This window comes from Helianthus annuus, chromosome 14 (genome assembly GCF_002127325.2).
Source record: "Helianthus annuus cultivar XRQ/B chromosome 14, HanXRQr2.0-SUNRISE, whole genome shotgun sequence".
Taxonomy (NCBI): domain Eukaryota; kingdom Viridiplantae; phylum Streptophyta; class Magnoliopsida; order Asterales; family Asteraceae; genus Helianthus; species Helianthus annuus.
Window position 1 is genome coordinate 120,979,691 of NC_035446.2, and position 20,693 is coordinate 121,000,383.

The window sequence follows — 20,693 nt, forward strand, 5'->3', positions numbered from 1 at the left end:
TACCACATATTTATCATTAATAAACATCAAACAACTAACTTACTGTTTTCTTACGTATATTACTTATCATGCACATGTGCATCCCATTACCACACCCCCACACCCTGTAATAATTACAAACTTTTAAACAACTTTTATTTATTATTTACACAGGAACAATACAGGAACAGTACGCCTAATGGCGCCTAATGGCACCCCATATTGGATACCCAATGTTGACGATGATCCCGAAGAATCTGCATACATACAAGAATCTAATCTGCATACATACAAGAATCTGAGCAAACTCTTAGACGTTCAACCAGACCAGAAGTCCATAAATCAACCAACCCGACTTATTATTCTTGATTGAAGTATTTACGACGATAAACGTTTTGCACTATATGTTTGTTTTCAAATGTTTATGATTATCATCGTTATATTTTGTTATCAATTACCTATTGTATGTGTTATACTTTGTTACCAATTACCTGTTATATGTAATCGTTTCATATTTTATTATTATCCATCTAACATATATGACCAAACTTACTATATTGACAGAAAAATGCACATGTGCATACATGTTTACTGTTTGACTCCATATGGTTACTGATATGAAAAAAATGCACATGTGCATACACTTATTTAATAATGCTCATGTTCATCCAAACATATTTTGTTTAACAACGTAAAACACAACACAACGATTTGAAATGCATATACATCGATCACATGTACATATGCATATACATCGCTCTCATATACATACTCTCATATACATATTACATCGCTCTTGATATGCATATACATAACTCTAAAATACATGATGCACACAACTGCGAAAAAATCAAGGCTGCCAAACTTGCTGCACGAGCAGCTAAACGCGTTGTTGCTATTGCTGTTGGACTACATGCTCCGTCTGAATCCGGTTCTGATGATGTTGATCTTGATGACACCGATGAGTATTCTGATGAGAATTCTTCTTATTCTGATGATAACCCTGATAATACCCTTGAAGTCCCTACATATGTGCAAGAACCTGAGCAAACTCTTAGGCGTTCGACCAGATGTCGTAAATCAACCAACCCAAACTCGTGATTCTTGATTGATCTATTATCTATTACAACTTATGATTATCGAACTTAACTACTTATGACTATCAATTTTTGTTTTGATTATGTTTCTTAATGGACTATTTATGCGTTTTTTAATATATTCATCATTGTCATCATCATCCTAATTTGTTATAAATTATGTATTACATGTAATTATTTTTGATTTTATTATTACCCACTTAACATAATGTAATTTTATTACTACCCATTTAACTTACAATATTAATATTAATGCCTAACTTACAATATGCACATGTGCATATGTATCTACCAGTTGTATCTAACAGTTGAATCCATTTGTTTACTGACATACCATTGTTTATTATTATACTTGTTACTAATATTAATATAAAACCATTTGTTGTACCTTACATATAACTATACCCATTTGTAATACATTACATACTACACAGTACGTTATATAACTTTATGCACATGTGCATACCTATCATTTAATTTATTAACCAACATAATATAACATATTTTAACAATCGTGTACATCTATAACACATTATTCTTTTGGTCAAAAATTACCGAAGCAATTTAGTGATCAAATTAGTTAAGTGAGGTAGTGTGCTGAAAAGTGTGTTGAAAATATGCTTGTTAGGTCCTTTGGAAAAACAGTGTTCAGGATACGGCTCAGGATATTGAGCTGTATCTATGATCAAACAATGAGCAATAAAGTAAAGTAAATGACACGAGATGTACGAGGAAAGCCCTTGATCAATCTAGATCGCCGGCATAAAACCTCGGGAGTTGACAATCGCAGCTGCCTAGTTCTTCTTATTGTTTTAAACTTCAGGATACAGTGCAGGATATAGATCAGATCGCTAAGTGTTACAATGAATTTTGTGAAAGTTGCGAGAGAGCAAGTGTTGAGTGTGTAGGGAGTGTGATTGTGATGTCCTAGTTGATCTGATATACCCACTATTTATAGTAACGAATTACAAACTAAAATTCCTATAAACATGGGATGCTCCGAATATTCCAATGTGAACGTTGTAGACCGAGTAATGCGGCTTCAACGGCTTCTTGTGAACGACTTGGACCGAGTCTTCAGTAGAAAAGGTCTTCATGAACGTTGCTAGCTTCTAACCCACGTACCTGCATTTAATTCCGTTAGTGATCCTGAGGATACCATTCAGGATGTTACCAATATCCTGAGTCAGCATCCCGGATGTAAACAGATACAATAAACAAGATATATATCAAGATATTTTCCAGGATATAGGCTCAGAATTTCACCCATAACAATTGTCCCCAAAAAATGTTACCGTTAAGTATCCTGGTCACTAACGGTTATATTTATTTTCCGAAGAACGAGGCAATTAAGTGATAAGACCCATGATGTGACTACTTGTAACCAATCAGCCTATATTTACTCATTGCTCCCTATATCTTCTCATGTATATCTCCATTTAGCTTTTACCAAAGAGAAAAAGGTAAAGACTTCTCTCTCAACTTCTTTTCTTATTCTCTCTAATATTCCGGCCACAATATGACAAGGCAGACCAGGTCTAGTTCCGGCGACTCCGCTCCCACGTTCATCCACCAAAATATTCTCCAGGATCCGGAGAAAGAAATTTGTACCTTCGACAGTGCACACTTATCGGCCCTTAAAACCTCCGGCATTTTCCCAAAAGGGACAGTGTTCCGGCCGTTTGATCGGGAAATCCAATCAGACATGGTTTCCGACGAGTGGTTGTGTTTCAATGCTTTCCCCTTTACTCTAGGGCTACAATTTCCTTTTTCTGAATTTATCACCGAGTTCTTTGACGTCACAAAAATCTGTTTTAGTCAAACGATGCCAATGCTTTGGCGAGTCTTGTCCGTTCTTGATCAAATCAAGAACAACCACATCCCTGATCTCTCTGTTCATGATCTCCCACTAGCCTACCGACTTAGGTGCCACGGTTCTTGTCGATTCTTGTTTTATTCTACTTCCAGTGACCCATTAATCCTCCGAGCCACCAGGAATGAAGAGGAATGGAAATCCAAATTCTTTTTCGTAAAAAGAGATTCAATCCCTGGTGGAGCGGATTATCCGGTGCATCGGTTGAAGAAGGGTAGGATTTAGGGTTTAAAGATGATCCTGCTTGTTATCCTGCTCTATATCCTAAACTGACTTTGTCGTTTTCTTGTACAGCTGATTTTAGGAAGCTAGCTCCTCCCCTTGCAGATTCTCAGAAAAGAATAGACGCTATCAGGCTCCTTCCGGAAGCAGAGAGAAGTTTCAACCCATCTCCAGCAACTCCAAGCCCTCTTTCAAGCGCAACCATGTCTGGTAAGGATCCTGCAAGATATCCCGTAGACACATGTTTTTTATTTGATATCTTTAGGAAAGGTTTAGAATTTTACTCCCTGTGTGCAGATTCCAGCAAAGTTCCAGTCTATCTAGACCTTGACGAACTCGACAGCTATCCAACTCCAACCTTAGTCAAGAAGGAGGCTCCTACTGCCACCAGCTCCAAGCCACTTCCACCTCCCAAGGCGAACCCAAGGACTCGTGCTACCACAGCGAAAAAGAGGAAGGGCCTTGAGGTCAGTGCTCCAAGCTCAGGAGGGTTCTCCTATGACGATCTCAGCTTCACCGATTCCTTAGAGCCGATGACATCCTTCCTTAACAAGGTAATATCCTGACGCATACCCTGCATATATATCCTGCACACATATCCTGCCTGGATATCCTAACAGGATATCCTGATAGGATATCTAGGTCATTATAGATATATAGATTCTAACTCATACCTGTTATTGATTCACAGGGCCTCCAGCATTTGCTCCACTTGTACAACAATGCATGTGGTACTGTCGCCCTTCATGAAGCCAGGATTAAGCAGCTTGAAACCACTGTTGCCGACCAAGGTGCCATCGCCGAGGCAAAGAGCCGGCACTATGAGGATAAGCTGAAAAAGGTCACCCAGGATGCTGAGCTCAAATTGGCCACCATGCAAATGGATCATGATCAGGCCATGATCAATTTCCGGGAAGGAATCAAGACTTCCGCTATTGTCTCCCTGCTACAAGCACGCATCAAGATGGCCTATGAGGCCAAGGAGACAGGTCTTGTTTGTCCATCCTGGCCAATTGAATCCTGGGTAGCCAAGCTGAAGGAGCTCGGAGGCAAGGCTGTGCCACTCCCATCTGAAGCCGGTGAATCTTCCAAGTCAGCAGAGGTGGTGGATCAGGCTGGAGGCAAGAAGGATGCTGGAGCGGATGCTGGTGAGGATGCTGGACAGGATGCTGGAGAGGATGCCGGTGCTGAGAAGCCGGGGAAAGCAGGAGAGGATGCCGCTGTGTGAGGGCAGCTGAGTGGGCGATGATGGATATTGATGCCTAGGCCGGAGCCCACTATTTTTGTTAGGTTTGATGGTTGATGTGTTGAACAATTTACTTTTCTTGTCTGTTAAACAATTTTAATTTCCTGCACGTAGACAATATGATGGCCAAAGGTGGAGGGATCCTGAGTTTCAGGACGAAGCCCTTGGTCATCAGTTAGTATGGTTTGTTTTGGACAATACAACAGTTGGAGGTGGATGGGTCTCGGTTTGAGATGAAGCCTTCAACTGTTGGGTAAATATGGTGATGAACTATTAGTGCTCTTAGTGGATGGGCCTTGTTATTAGGTGAAACTAAGAGCACATCTTTTGGTATGTTAATAATATAACTCTTCCTTAGACTTTATTATTATTGTTATAAATTTCTCTTGTGAAAATTGTTTTGTTCAAACATTTTTGAGAACATATCACAGATATATCCTGGTAGACATCCTGAAAGATATGCTGATAAAGATATCAAAATACAACCTATTAATTGTCTAAGTAAAAAGGAGAGATCATACCAGAGATTCTTAGTGAATCGATTTCAATTCCTCATTATAGGCTTGTCCCCAGTGCACACTTATAAACTCGAATCCATCTTCAGAATAGTATGACGTATGTCCCCTGTACTTAACATAGAAACACAAATGTATTCATATTCTTGACTCGAATGAATTCCACATACCTCAGGGTAAAACCCTTGATATCCTGAAATGAACCCTTAGTATACTGGGGATAAACCCTGAGTTTCATGCGCTACAGGCGGGAGTGTATAAACTCCAAGACTTAGAAAGGTGAAAACCTTTAAACCTTAGAGAGTATGAAAATACCCTTTCGTGAGAGAGGGTGATCAATCCTCATATACCTTTAGAATTCAGGATATAGCCAACAGTAACGGAATTGTCAGCCACTTTTACATGGACTGGTCCCGCCACCTTGAACTATCCCTGACTAACTTGCGCTCCAGGCGGGGTGTTTAAACCCAATTCGGGAGAAAGGTGAATACCTTTAAACCTGTGAAGGGATCAGTATCCCTTAAACGTGAGAGAGGGGGCCAATCCTCTAATCTTCTGAGTTATCCTGAGTACACATCCTGGAGCTATATCCTGGAGCATATTCTGCAGAACAATTGTAAACTAAGGTGGGTGTTAGCTTGGCTAACACCCCTCCGATGCCTAAGTCAGTATTGGGTTCAAGATAATAAACATATATATTTAAAAGAGATAGGATACATGCCATTCTGAGATAGGAATTAAATTCTATTCTTACTTGAAATAGAGCTTTAAGTGTACAGCATTCCAAGACCTTGGTAGCATATCCCCTTCCATATTCTTGAGTCTATATGCTCCTTTCCCTGCTTCTGATTCAACTTCGTATGGTCCTTCCCATTTTGGAGCTAACTTGCCATCGGCAGGATTAGTAGTATTCTGAAAAGCCTTCCTTAGCACCCAATCACCCACTTGAAATCTCCTAGTCCTTATATTCTTGTTGTATGCTCTGGATATTCTTTGTTGATATGCTGCCATCCTTAGCCTTGCTGCGTCTCTTCTTTCGTCTATGGTATCCAAATCTTGACATAAGGCTTCAGGATTCTGTTCAGGATTCTGTAGGATAGATCTTGCAGTAGGTATCACCATTTCCGTTGGAATTACTGCTTCTGCTCCGAATACTAAGGAGAATGGGGTTTGGCCGGTTGCATTTTTTATCGTTGTCCTGTCAGCCCATAACACAAAGGGTAATTCCTCTGCCCATCTTCCTTTTTTGGCTCCAAGTCTCTTCTTTAAGTTGTTTACTATTATCTTGTTTGAAGACTCAGCTTGCCCATTCGCTTGAGGATGCACCGGAGTTGACGTTATCATCTTGATTCCCCAACTCTTGCAAAAGTCAGTAGTCCTTTTGCTTATAAACTGGGACCCATTATCACAAATTATTTCAGCTGGTACTCCAAAACCTGGTCAGGATATTCCTCTTGATGAAGGAAACTACTTCCTGGTCTCTAACTTGCACAAATGCTTCAGCTTCAACCCACTTAGAGAAATAATCCGTCATTGCCAGCATAAAGACTTTTCCTCCCGGAGCTTTCGGTAACTTCCCTACTATATCCATCCCCCATTTCATGAACGGCCAAGGGGATGCTACAGGATATAGTGGTTCAGCTGGTTGATGCAATATGTTACTATGCCTCTGACATGCATCACATCTTCGAGCATATTCTGCAGCATCTTTTCTCATTGTTGGCCAATAATATCCTGTCCTCAACACTTTTGAAAATAATGACCTGCCCCCGGTATGGTTACCACAATCCCCTTCATGTATATCCTGAAGTACTTCTTTGGCTTCAGGATCCTTCAAGCATCTCAAGTATGGTCCTGCAAGAGATTTCTTGTATAAAATATTATTTATAATAGTGAATCGTGATACCTTCATCCTAAATGCCTTAGGATTTTCATTTTCGGGGATATGTCCTTCCTTGAGATATCTCATAATTGGAGTTGTCCAGGATTTGGGATCCTCTTCAGGATACACCACTTCAGGATCTTGAATACTTGCTACTTCCTCATGCTGAGGATCCGTTGCAGGATACAGGATATGTAATATTGGTATTGGGATTCCTTCCGGTATCCTGATTGATGATCCCAAATTTGCCAATGCATCTGCTTCAGCGTTATCCTCTCTTGGTACCTGTTCAAGCGTAAAAACATCGAAATATCCTGCTAATTTTTTAAGAATACCGAGGTATTCCATTAGTTTCTCACCCTTGACTGCATAGGATCCATTAAAATGATTAGTAATTAACAGAGAATCAACATATACTTGCAAATTCTTGATATTCATACTCTTAGCCAATTCTAATCCTGCAATTAAAGCTTCATATTCTGCCTCATTGTTAGTAGCAGGGAATTCACATCTAACAGCCTGGGGTATTATGTCCCCCTGTGGCGATTTTAGTAGTATTCCTAATCCTACTCCTCTTACATTAGATGCACCATCGGTATATAATGTCCAGGATCCTGAGGATTCTCCAAACTGTTGAACTTCTAGGTCTACCTCATCCTGAATGTCACTACTAAAATCAGCCACAAAGTCAGCTAAAGCCTGAGACTTTATGGCCTTTCTAGGTTCATATACTAAATCATAGGCACTTAATTTTACTGACCACTTAGCCATTCTACCTGACATTTCTGGTTTCCTAAGCACATTTTTAACAGGATAATTAGTTTTAACATGAATCCTATGTGTTTCAAAATAATGTCTAAGCTTTGTTGATGCCATTACTAGAGCCAGTATTAATTTTTCTAGGTGAGAATATCTAGTTTCAGCATTTAACAAACTTTTGCTAACATAATAAACAGGATACTGCTGACCTTCGTGATCCTTTACGAGTACTGCACTTACTGCATTCCCTGATACTGCCAGATACAAGGATGATGGTTCACCATCCTCAGGCTTCATCAATAGAGGTGCGGTTGAGAGATACTGCTTCAAATCCTGTTGTGCTGCTTCATGCTTCTTACCCCATTCAAATTTCTTGTTCTTCTTCAGGATATCATAAAAGTCTTTGCATTTTCTGAGGATCTTGAGATAAACCTGTTTAAAGCTGCTACTCGGCCTGTCAATCTTTATACGTCCTTCATATTTGAGGGTGATTTTATATCCAGGATAGCTTTGATCTGCTCTAGGCTTGCTTCTATTCCTCTTTTGGTTACCATATATCCTAGAAATTTTCCTGCCCCCACTCCAAAATGGCACTTTGCAGGGTTCAGCTTCATGTTATACTTGTCCAGGATATCAAATGCTTCCTTAATATCCTGGAGGTGATCCTGAGCTTTCTTTGATTTTACCACCATATCGTCAATGTACACTTCCAGGGTGTCCCCCAGTTTGTCTTTGAACATCATGTTTACCAATCTTTGGTATGTTGCACCTGCATTTTTCAAACCAAAAGGCATAGCTGTATAACAATAAATACCTGTTGGTGTCATAAAGGCAGTATCCTCCTGGTCAGAAGGCTCCATTTGGATCTGTTGAAATCCTGAGGATGCGTCCATGAAGGTTAGCATTTCATGCCCGGCAGTGGCATCTACCATTGCATCAATGTGGGGGAGAGGAAATGGGTCTTTAGGACAAGCTTTGTTCAAGCCTGTGTAGTCTACACAAACTCTCCATTTCCCATTTTTCTTCTGTACTACAACCACGTTTGCTAGCCACCTCGGGAACTTAACTTCTCTGATCATCCTGGACTTCAATAATCTCTCAACTTCCTCTTGGATAATTGCATTCCGCTCAGGGGCGAATTTTCTTCTCTTTTGTTGTATAGGCTTGAATGACCTGTCAATTCCAAGCTTGTGAGTAATAATGTCTTTAGATATACCTGTCATATCTTCATGCTTCCATGCAAACGTTGACATCCTGCATTTCAAAAAGTTAATTAATTGTTCTTCAATATCCTGAGGGATATTGGTTCCCACGAGCACCGAAATATCGGGATTATCCTGGTCCAGGATAATTTTCTTCACATCCTGCTCCGTATCCTCCACGATATCCTGAGCCCGCGTCTTTAATTGCTATGCTGCACTAGGTTTGGTTGAGGATTTCATCTAGGATGAGTAGCATTCTTTCGCCTCCTGCTGATCACTGTCGATCTTGACAACCCCCCAAGGGGTAAGGATCTTGATGCATTGGTGATACGTTGATGGAACGGCCTTCTTATCGTGGATCCAAGGTCTTCCTAGGATGATGTTATAGCATGATAGAGAATCCATCACACAAAATCGTTGCATCTTGTTGACTCCTTCAACATATACTGGCAGCCTTATCTCTCCCACTGTGTTCCTAGCTTCTCCACTTAAACCAACGAGCACAGTAGACTTCGAAGTGATATCCATCGGAGACACATTCATCCTCTTCAGAGTCTCCAGTTGTATGATGTTGACGGAGCTGCCATTATCAATCAGTATCCTGCGTACAAAGTGGTTAGCCACATATAATGTTATTACCAGAGCATCATGGTGAGGATCCTGGACAGTATCCCTATCATCTGCGTCAAAAGTGATCACTTTGTCAGTTGTGAGCGTAGTCATCCTGATAGGTTTGTCTCCCCTTTCGGCCTTAGCTTCCTTTGCATGTCTCTTGGCCGCCGAATACGAAGTTCCGAAAATGTCGGATCCTCCCGAAATGAAGTTGATTATCTTGGCATCGGCGGGAGGTGATGCCGCTCGCTCAGGATCCTTCTCAGTATCCTGACCCTTATTCTTTTTCTTCCCTAAGAGATCTTTCAAATATCCCTTGCTTAGAAGGTAACTGATTTCTTTCCTCAGAGCGATGCAGTCCTCAGTCATATGTCCAAAATCTTCATGGAAAGCACACCATTTTGACTTGTCTTTCCAATCTGCTTTTTGTTGATTCTTCCGAGGCCACCTGGCTTTATCTCCCAAACCCTGCATAGCATACATTAGTTCAGGTATATAAACAGAAAAACAATATTCAGATAATTCAGGATATTCTTCAGGATCCTCGTCTTCAACAGCATTCACTCTCTTGTTATCATTTCTGCCGTATGGCTTAGAGCGATATGGTCTATATGAGGATTCTGATTTCCTGTTAGTCGATTCATATGTCGAGGATGCATTCATCTTTTCTTGCATTTTTCTGTCATCCTCTAACCGAATATATCTTAGAGCCCTGTTCCGGGCTTCATCCAGGTTCCTGCATGGGTTCATTACAAGGTCTTGATAAAATTGAGAATCCTTTTGCAGCCCCATCTTGAAAGCTTGCACAGCCGTTGCAACATCAAGATGAGGAATGTCTAGCGATTCCCGGCTGAACTTGTTCACATAATCCCTAAGGGATTCCTGAGGTCCTTGTGTTATCCTGTAGAGATCACTTGTTAATTTTTCAAAGCTTCTACTACAAGAAAATTGACTATTAAATAAATTTACTAAGTGAGCAAAAGATGTAATCGAATGTGGAGGAACATTTAGGAGCCATTTCAAAGTCGATCCTGTCAAGGTTGAACCAAAACCCTTGCACAAGCAGGCTTCCTTGAGATCTGGAGGGATAGGGTTGATCTCCATCCTTTCCCTATACTGGGCAATATGCTCTTCAGGATCCGTGGTTCCGTCGTAGAGTTTCATGTTCGGAGTCTGAAATCTTTTTGGGATTTCAGCATCACATATAGGATGCACGAACCGAGATACCCTGTGGCTATCCTGGGACACTTCAGGAATTGGCTGCACCACCCCAGGTACACTGGATATCATATCCTTTAATTTCTGAAGTTCCCTGGATAATTCCGACGCTACAGTTGTATCCTGCAAAGATCCAACACTGTTAGCGGTAATAGCATTATTATTATTTGATATGTTACCCGTTAGAGGATTTTGCCCATATCCTGAAGCATATCCTGAGCTCCTCACAGTCGATATCCTGACCGAGGAGGGTATTTCAGGAGTATGATTCTGAGGAAGGCTGGGCACGATATTCCCCCTGTTATCCTCAGCATACACAGCTGAACTAAAATTCAACACTCTGGGATGTAATGGGGTGACATTATCCTCAGCAGATCTGCTTGAGCCAGACTTCAGGAGTTGTATTTCCCTTAAAAGCATTTGGTTTGTTTCCTGTTGCTGCCTCATTTGTTCCTGCACACTTCCAAACAAGGTTAGAATTTCATCGTTAGAAGCTAAAATAGGAGCAGATCCCTGGACACTCCGGGTAGGGATAACATCTTGAGATTGTGTAGAGGCTGGCATCCTTGGAGGAGGCGGTGGAAGCACCGAACCAACTGTTGCAGAAGTTGTAGCAGACACAGTAGAAGAGCTCATGTTTGATCTTGAGGCCATTGTAAACAATGTGGCAAAAAGTTTTGAAAACAGAAAACCGATTAACGATTTCACAAAGATTTTTAGTAAAGAGAGCACCACTTGCCCCACGGTGGGCGCCAAATTGTTTTGGTCAAAAATTACCGAAGCAATTTAGTGATCAAATTAGTTAAGTGAGGTAGTGTGCTGAAAAGTGTGTTGAAAATATGCTTGTTAGGTCCTTTGGAAAAACAGTGTTCAGGATACGGCTCAGGATATTGAGCTGTATCTATGATCAAACAATGAGCAATAAAGTAAAGTAAATGACACGAGATGTACGAGGAAAGCCCTTGATCAATCTAGATCGCCGGCATAAAACCTCGGGAGCTGACAATCGCAGCTACCTAGTTCTTCTTATTGCTTTAAACTTCAGGATAGAGTGCAGGATATAGATCAGATCGCTAAGTGTTACAATGAATTTTGTGAAAGTTGCGAGAGAGCAAGTGTTGAGTGTGTAGGGAGTGTGATTGTGATGTCCTAGTTGATCTGATATACCCACTATTTATAGTAACGAATTACAAACTAAAATTCCTATAAACATGGGATGCTCCGAATATTCCAATGTGAACGTTGTAGACCGAGTAATGCGGCTTCAACGGCTTCTTGTGAACGACTTGGACCGAGTCTTCAGTAGAAAAGGTCTTCATGAACGTTGCTAGCTTCTAACCCACGTACCTGCATTTAATTCCGTTAGTGATCCTGAGGATACCATTCAGGATGTTACCAATATCCTGAGTCAGCATCCCGGATGTAAACAGATACAATAAACAAGATATATATCAAGATATTTTCCAGGATATAGGCTCAGAATTTCACCCATAACAATTATATATTACTAACACGCATTTAATCATTACTAACATTCATTACCAACCATCTTGTTAGTTTAACCATTTTAATGCACATGTGCATAAAGAACAACAACCAATACGAACTCCAAACATCGATTACTATATCAGCTAAAATACCAACTGATTACTATATCAACTACTATACCAGCTGTTGTCAACCACATTTAACCAAAACTATAAATGACATCATAACAAAGTACCATCTGACGTGTTAAAACAAACAAAACAAAAACAAAGTACTAGTTTCATTAACATAAATCACCAACAAAACAGAAATACTATATGTTCCTACAGTTAATAACCTACTGTGTTAACTCATACCCTCAAACTTTGTCCTCGTTCTTCCATTTGTCAAGCATGTTCCAACATTTTTCTTGTTTCATCGCCTCTTTGTCTAACATTTTCCGCATTTTTTCATCTCTCAAATCAGGTGTTGTCTCTTTTGCAAGTTACATAATAGTTTCCTTGTACATGTTTGCCTATAATAGTAACAGTTTTGTTGCTATCTTCATCCTCAAGTTTTTCAATCCTTTACTTGTTTCCTTGTACATGTTTGCCTCTAATAGTAACATTTTCTTGTTTCCAGCGCCTCTTTGGTGTCTTTTACTTGTTTTCGCGATTTTACAATCCTTTTGTTCTTTGTCTTAGATGTTACGTCCAAACCTTTGGTTGTTTCTTCGTGTTTCCGTTTACTTGTCATTCTTTCTACAACAACACATTTAGTTGCATCATCTCGTTTATGTATGCTTTTGTCCTTTTGTGCGTTCTTTTCCACCTATAAAATACCTGAATTCAAAAAATTAATGCGTTTGCGCGAGTTATAACATTTGAAAAAAAAAACTGATAATGCACATGTGCATAAATGCATATTGCGTCATTAACCCTAACTAATAAACACAAATTCAATAACATACCGAAATCAGAACGTTTATATGCACATGTGCAAACAAATCAACAATATGCAAATGTTTATGATACGTTCTTACATGCTAATGCACATGTGCATAAAAACATATCCGAATCAAAACAATTATTATAAATAATCAACATGATATAACCTTTTTGTTTATTATTCATATTACCTTTCATTGCCACTGTTGTGTATGTGTCCGCATCCGTGTCGGGCATCTTTGACGTTTATGTGTCCGCATCCGCGTCGGGCATCTTTGACGATCCTTCATCTCTTGGTTTTAATACAAACGTGACTTTCTTCAATTTTTTTTCCGATTTTTTTCCATTGCTGATATATAATTGACATGTTGAAAAAAACACAGACAATAAACCCAGTAGCCAGTACCTCAGACAGACAGTAAGCGAATGTAATATAACTATGCACATGTGCATACAGACAGTAAAGAGCGGATGTAATATAACTATGCACATGTGCATACATACAACAATATTATGCACATGTGCATTCCAAAACAAACACAAACACATAATCGTATTTATATACCAATATTATGCACATGTGCATTCCAAAACAAACACAAACACGTAATCAACATAAACACGTAATCGTATTTACATGAACAGTGTTATGCACATGTGCATTCCAAATCAAACACAAACACGCGATCGTATTTACATTAACAATATTATGCACATAGAACAATATTATGCACATATGCATTCCAAAACAAACGCACATGTGCATTCCAAAACAAACGCACATGTGCATTCCAAATCAAACATAAACACGTAATCGTATTTACATGAACAATATTATGCACATGTGCATTCCAAATCAATCACAAACACTTAATCGTATGCACATGTGCATTCCAAGTCAATCACAAACAGATAATCGTATCGGTATTGACCTACATCGACTGTAATCTATATGAACAAGCACATAATCGGATGTAATCTACATGAACAAGCACAACTCTGTAATCTACATGAACAATCACATACATGAACAAACACAGCATAGTATGAACTTACATCAGTATGAACTTACATCGGCTGTGTATGAACTTTCAAGTGCGTAAATCAATGCAACGACGACGTATGCTCTTCGTAAGATATAAACCTCGCCGAATATGCCGAGTATGACCGTTTTTTGCCCTAAATTGATTCGGTATTTGCCCTAAATCGATTCGATTCGATATGGCCGTTTTTTGCCCTAATTTCGAGCCGGCGATTAATGTGCGTACGGCGATTGAATAGCGACGATTATCGTATGGCGAAATTGCTGATAAACTGCTGGAATTGGGAGCGTCAGTGAGTATCGGGAGTATCGGCGATTGAGTATTGAGTATCGGCGATTGAGTATCGGACGACTGAATTGGGAGAGTTGTGATAGTTGTTGGACTTGAAATTGTACTATATATCATAATTTAATTCAACGTTGACGTCCGGGAGAGCGGGTTTCTAATTTTTTTATATATTTTACAAAATTGCCATCCGTTCACATTGGTTCTCGCGGTTCTCGCAATAAAGGTGGTTCTCGCATGAACCTCACCCTATATATATATATATATATATATATATATATATATTTATAAAATGAGAAGAAGTAGTGAAGTAGTGAAGAGAAGAGAGAAAAGTTTATAAAAAATGGAGTTGAAAGTGGGGTTTTTATTATAGGTAAAAAATAGATTAAAAATAAAGAAAAAAAATATTTTCTTATTACCATTAAACGACCGTTCACAATGGTCAAAATATGAAAACTTTCAAAATTTTGGCGTTTTAAATTAAACGCTCGGAGCTGTTTTTTTCGAAAAAAACGTCCAAGGGGGTGGTGGTCGAGCGTGTTTGGGCGTGGATTAGCGCAAAAAACGCCCAATCCCATGGCCACTACGGGTGGTCTTAAGGTTATTAGAGCGGAGATGTATTCATATGATTTTGATGATTATAAAAAAGATTTAAGTATAAATTGTTTAACGACATTGATAGCTTGATAGCTGAAAAATATATCAGACAATATAGATGAATATAGATGAATGGTCTATCTACTCTTGTAAGATTGATGATATAAACAATTAAACATCTTACGTTTATGTTGTATCGTTTGTTTAACTTATCACTTTTTTACCGGGCATAACGACAACTACAGAGAGATGTCTTTCTATAAGCTATGGGGTTTGGGGGCTATGGATTGAAACGTTATCTTTACATAGGATTATTAATTAAATGGTACACCACCCCCTCCTTGATTAATAGTGGTTCCCATGGATTATACCACGATTACCACGACCCTCCTATTTGATAATTTTATGACAAAAACAAATTAAAAAATAAAGGAGATAGTGGTTTAGGTCCTGACCAAACTTTTAGGATAGTGGTTTTGAATGATAGATTAAAGATGGATGACATGACACCTACGTGAAGGGTCATGACCTCACTCTATAGCTAGGGGTGTGCATGGGTCGGTTTTGATCAAAAACCATAACCATAAATGCGATGTCGGTTATTGGATAACCATAACCATAACCGAACGGTTATGATGGTTAACCGTGTATTTAACTTAGCTAAAAATAGCTTAATTTTTTTTAACATGGAATAAATTATTATTGTATATTTGTATATATATTAGTATATTAGATAGTATTAAAAATACATATAATCTATAATATTAATACCAATTATTATCGAATATTCAAATAAAGTGATATGATACATTCCACAACTTCAAATAAACATTCAATCAAAACCACAAAATGATATGAAAAACCCATAAGTACTAAAAATCTTCAGTCAAAAACAACAAAGATTAAAAATATGGTGAAAAGTCCTAAATCTTACAAAGATTTATTACATGTCGGTTCGGTTCGTTTATGGTGGGTATGGAAAAAATGATAACCATAACCGACCCGCTACTTTCGATTTTCAAAAAAACCATTAACCGACCCACCAGTTTTTTATTTAATTCGATTTTATCAATTAATTCGGTTATGGTTCAATTAATTCGATTTTTTTACATCCCGTATAGCCAATGTAGTTTGTGAGGCCCAATTCGTGTGATCGGAATTAGTTATGAATATTTGATAGACAGCTGTATATTTGATAGCTGTATTATTAAAAAATTGCATAGGAAAGTTGTCTCGAGACATATTTGATTGTTTTCAATTGATGAAAACCCATAAAAAATTAGTGCACGCAATGACGTTGTATAATTACTATGTATGACTTTTTATTGTGGACTTTCTAATGGATTTATTTCAATTGTCAACCCGACCTAATCTGAAAAATATGGGTATGTTTGGTATGGGGTAATGGAATGGACGAAGAAATGGAATGGACGAGGTAATGGAATGGACGAGGGAATGCAATGGATCATTACCATTCCATGTCTTGTTTGGTTACCATGTGTGAATAGAATGAATTATTATTGTGTATTGTTCGGTAGGCAAGAAAAACGGAGTAATAAAATTAGCGGTGAGTTGTGGTGGTGGTCGGTGATTGTGGGTGGTTATAGGTGGCGGTGGTGGGTGTCGGCGACGGTGATGGGTGGTGGTGGTGGCGGCGAGTGGCGGTGACGACGAGTGGTGGTGGCGGCAAGGTGGCGGTTGGTGGTGGCTGGCAGCAGAGGTGGCGGTTGGTGGCGGCGACAGCGGTTGGTGGTGGCGTCGACGACGGTGGTTGGCGGCGGCGGCGAGTGGCGTTGGCGGTTGGTCGCAACTGTGGGTGATAACAGTGGCGAGTGGGTGGCGGCGGCAGCGGTGGCTGTCGGGGTGAGGTGGTGGCCGGTGGCGGCGAAGGCGTCGGTGGCGGGTGGCGTCAGTGGTGGGTGGTGGTGGTGGTGGGTTGTAGCGAAGGTGGTGGGTTGTGGTGTTGTTGATGATGGTGGAAGAGGGGATGGAATGGAAAAAAAACATGGGGGGTGGAAGGAATGATTTTGAGGGAATTGAATGCCTTTTGGAATGGGTAATTCCATTCCATTGACCAACCAAACACCCTTTTCTTCATTCCATCGTAATCATCCATTCCATTCCATCTCTCATTCCTGCATACCAAACACTACCTATATGAATGAGTGATAGACATTTGAACACCAAATATTAGTGGCAGTCATCTAAAAAAATTTAAAAAATGGAGTTAAATGCCATTTTAGTCCATATGGTTTGGGTCATTTTGTCAGTTTAGTCCAAAGTTTTCATTTTTAACCTGTGGGTCCAAAAAGGTTTCACAGTTGCCATTTTAGTCCACTGGGTTAACTTCATCCATTTTTTATGTTAACGAAAAGGCCAATTTGGTCATTTTGTATGTAATTCTGTTAACTAAAAGGGCAATTCAGCCATATAAAATGACCGATTTGGTCTTCCCGTTAACAGAAAAACGGATGAAGTTAATCCAGTGGACTAAAATGGCAACTGTAAAACCTTTTTGGACCCACAGGTTAAAAATGAAACCTTTGGACTAAACTGGCAAAATGGCGCAAACCACAGGGACTAAAATGGCATTTAACTCTAAAAAATATCAAAGGGTCGGTCAGTCACTGATCATAGGTTCGTTGGAGTGAACATAAGATCAAGTAATTGGTATCAAAGCTTTCGAGTTCCATTTGACAAGAATAATGATAGCTAGAAACATGGAAGTGATGAAGATGAACGAGTTTGAAGTCCAAGACTTAAATTATGGAAGGTACATATATATTATACATGGAAAATTACTTAATTCTTAAAATTATGGAAGGTACATATTATATATGGAAAATTACCTTTTTTTGAACGGTAAATTTCTTTTTAATCCTGGTGGGAGTTAAACCAAGACCTCGTCCTCCCCAAGTGTTTAAAGGTTTTACGACCATCACCCCATTACTTAATTCACAAGAAATCACATGAGTTGAACCTTAAACGGATTAAACCAAAGAAAATAGATGAGATAGAAATGGGTTCTTTTGGATAGACATGAACTAGGGTGTTCATTTATCGTAGGTCAAATATATAGTTGTCAAGGAAAACGAACTCAATTTTATCACTCCAACATAATGAGAAGTTATCTGCTTCATACAAGATATTTTATTAATTTAAACGTTTGATGAATATAGTTGTCAAGGAAAAAACAAACTCAATTTTATCACTCCAACATAGTGAGAAGTTACCTGCTTCATACAAGATATTTTATTAATTTAAACGTTTGTTGATATAGATGGAAGGAGGTACATGATTCGAAACAGCTGTACCATGGGTCACATTCAGTGACGCAAGTTAGCATCAATTAGTTTTAGAAGTGTCGCTGCCATTGCATATTTCATATTAACATTTATTAGCTGGTTCACATTAGGGATGAGCAAAATGGACCTGGTACCGGTACCGAATTTACCGAACCGGATACTTTTTCGGTACCGATTCAGTACCGACTTTTAACATTTTCGGTACCGGTTCGGTACCGATCCGGTACGGTACCGGTATTTACCCTCAAATAGCGGTACCGGTACCGAACCGGGTATATTCGGTACCGGTATTTTTGGTACCGGTTCTTTCGGTACCGGTTCGGTACCGTATTTACCGAGCTCATCTCTAGTTCACATTCAGTGACGCAAGTTAGCAACAATTTGTTTTAGGCCATGGGGTATGGGGCTTGGGTTGGGGCGTGGGTTGGGGGAAAACACCCAAGGCACCACCCCGGGGGGGGGGGGCTTGGGTTTGGGGCGTGGCCCTTGGGGCTTGGGTTTCAAGCCGGGCGTGGGGTGGGGGAGCAAGGTGACATGGCGGTTGCTGAGTGGCCCATTCAAAGTAGTCGTTGGCTAGCCGTTGGGGGCTAGTTTTAAAAAAAAATCTTTTTTTCCTTTATATATACTTACCACATTTAACATTTTTCTCACACAATATCAAACACATAAACATTTTTTCTCACACAATATCTTAACAGGGTCCAGATGGCTGCACGTAAAGACGTCGAGCGAGCATTCGGTGTTTTGAAGAAAAGGTGGCGAATATTGGCAATGCCTTGTCGACTATGGGACAAGGATCAAATTGGAAACGTGATGTACACATGTATCATTCTTCACAACATGATTTTGGAGAATGAAGGTAGAGCGGTCGTAACCTACTATGATGATGATGACCCCCAACCAGGTAACGTAACAGACGAAGATAAAGCGGCAAATGAATTTTTAATAAAGTCAAGGGATATACATCAGAACCTTCAAGCTGATTTGGTGGAACATGTTTCAACGATTCCTGGGTTCGAAACCGACGAAGACGACGAAGAATGACTGTTTTTTATTTTGATAATTATTATGTATGTTTATGTATTTTTTTTTGCTAAAAGTATGTATGTTTATTTTTTATGTAGTTATAAATATAAATGTATATTAAAAACATTGTTGATGTGGCTATGACACCCGCCCAGCCACGCCCAACCCAAGCCCCAACCATACCCCTTGAAAACTTGGCTTTGGGTTGAGAATATCAAGATCCACGTGTCAACAAATGCCCAACCCAAGCCCCACCATACCCCATAGTCTTAAAAGTGTAGCTGCCATTGCATATTTCATATTAACATTTATTAGCGATGAAAGTTTCAAAAGTGTCGCTGCCAACTATTTGTCTGTTGCAAAGGTTGTAATTAATGGAAATAGATATCAGATATTGCAACAAGTCCTTCAAAGCGTATAGTGACTCTCTTGGACCACCGCTCTTTTGCCAATATGAGCATCCGACGAAATTTACATTTTTAGTAGCTAAGCTAGTAAAAGACAAGCTAAAAAATCCTTTTGACAGAATGAAACTTCGTTTTCATGTTGAAGAATACCAGATAAATTATGTTGAGTGCCAAGCGTAATTATTTAATTTTTCGAAATCGTTAAAAGCCCTGAACACAATATTTTCACTAGTAGCAGGGGCGGAACCAGAGAGGGTTCAAGAGGGTCCGTTGACCCTCCGGTCACTGGAACTTTTTGAATTTTTATTTATAAATTTTGAGTTTTTTAAGAACAAACTTAGAGATGGACCCCCTAATTTGAACCAGTATAAAATATAAGTTTATGATAACCTCCTAACTAAATTGTTCTGGTTCCGCCGCTGACTTGACTAGAAGTATTGATAAGGCATGCTACTCAAGCTTCGTTTTATTAAAAATGTGATTATCACAAACGCAAGACAATACATCGAAACAATATTGTAGTTTTGATTGTTCGTTCTTTTTATTATTTCTTTGTGTGTTATTTTAAACACAATAACTAGCTAATACTATTGCTAATGGTCTGGCATGAGGTGATTTTGTTTCCATTCTTACAAAGGGAGTATTAGGTGGAATCTGAAAGTATATTTTAGTGAATAGTGTCATGTGCCTTTGTGTGTTTGATGTTAAAAAAAGGAAAAAAATGAGGTGTTATTATTTACTTCAATTACCATTTTATTATACACTAGTGTTAATTAAGTTCCCCGCGTTGCGGGGCGGGAGGGGGGGGGGGGGGCTTAAAATCGTGTTAACCGAATGATGATCAAAATCGTGAAAAAACGTAAACCAAAACAACGGAAACTGGTTAAAGAAAAAGAAAAAAAATAGCATGATTAAACATCAAAACTGTTTTGGTCAAAAATCACACAAGGATAATGTAACCAAACTTTATGTAAACGGGGTATGATGCTTGGTTAATTATAAAAGTAAAGG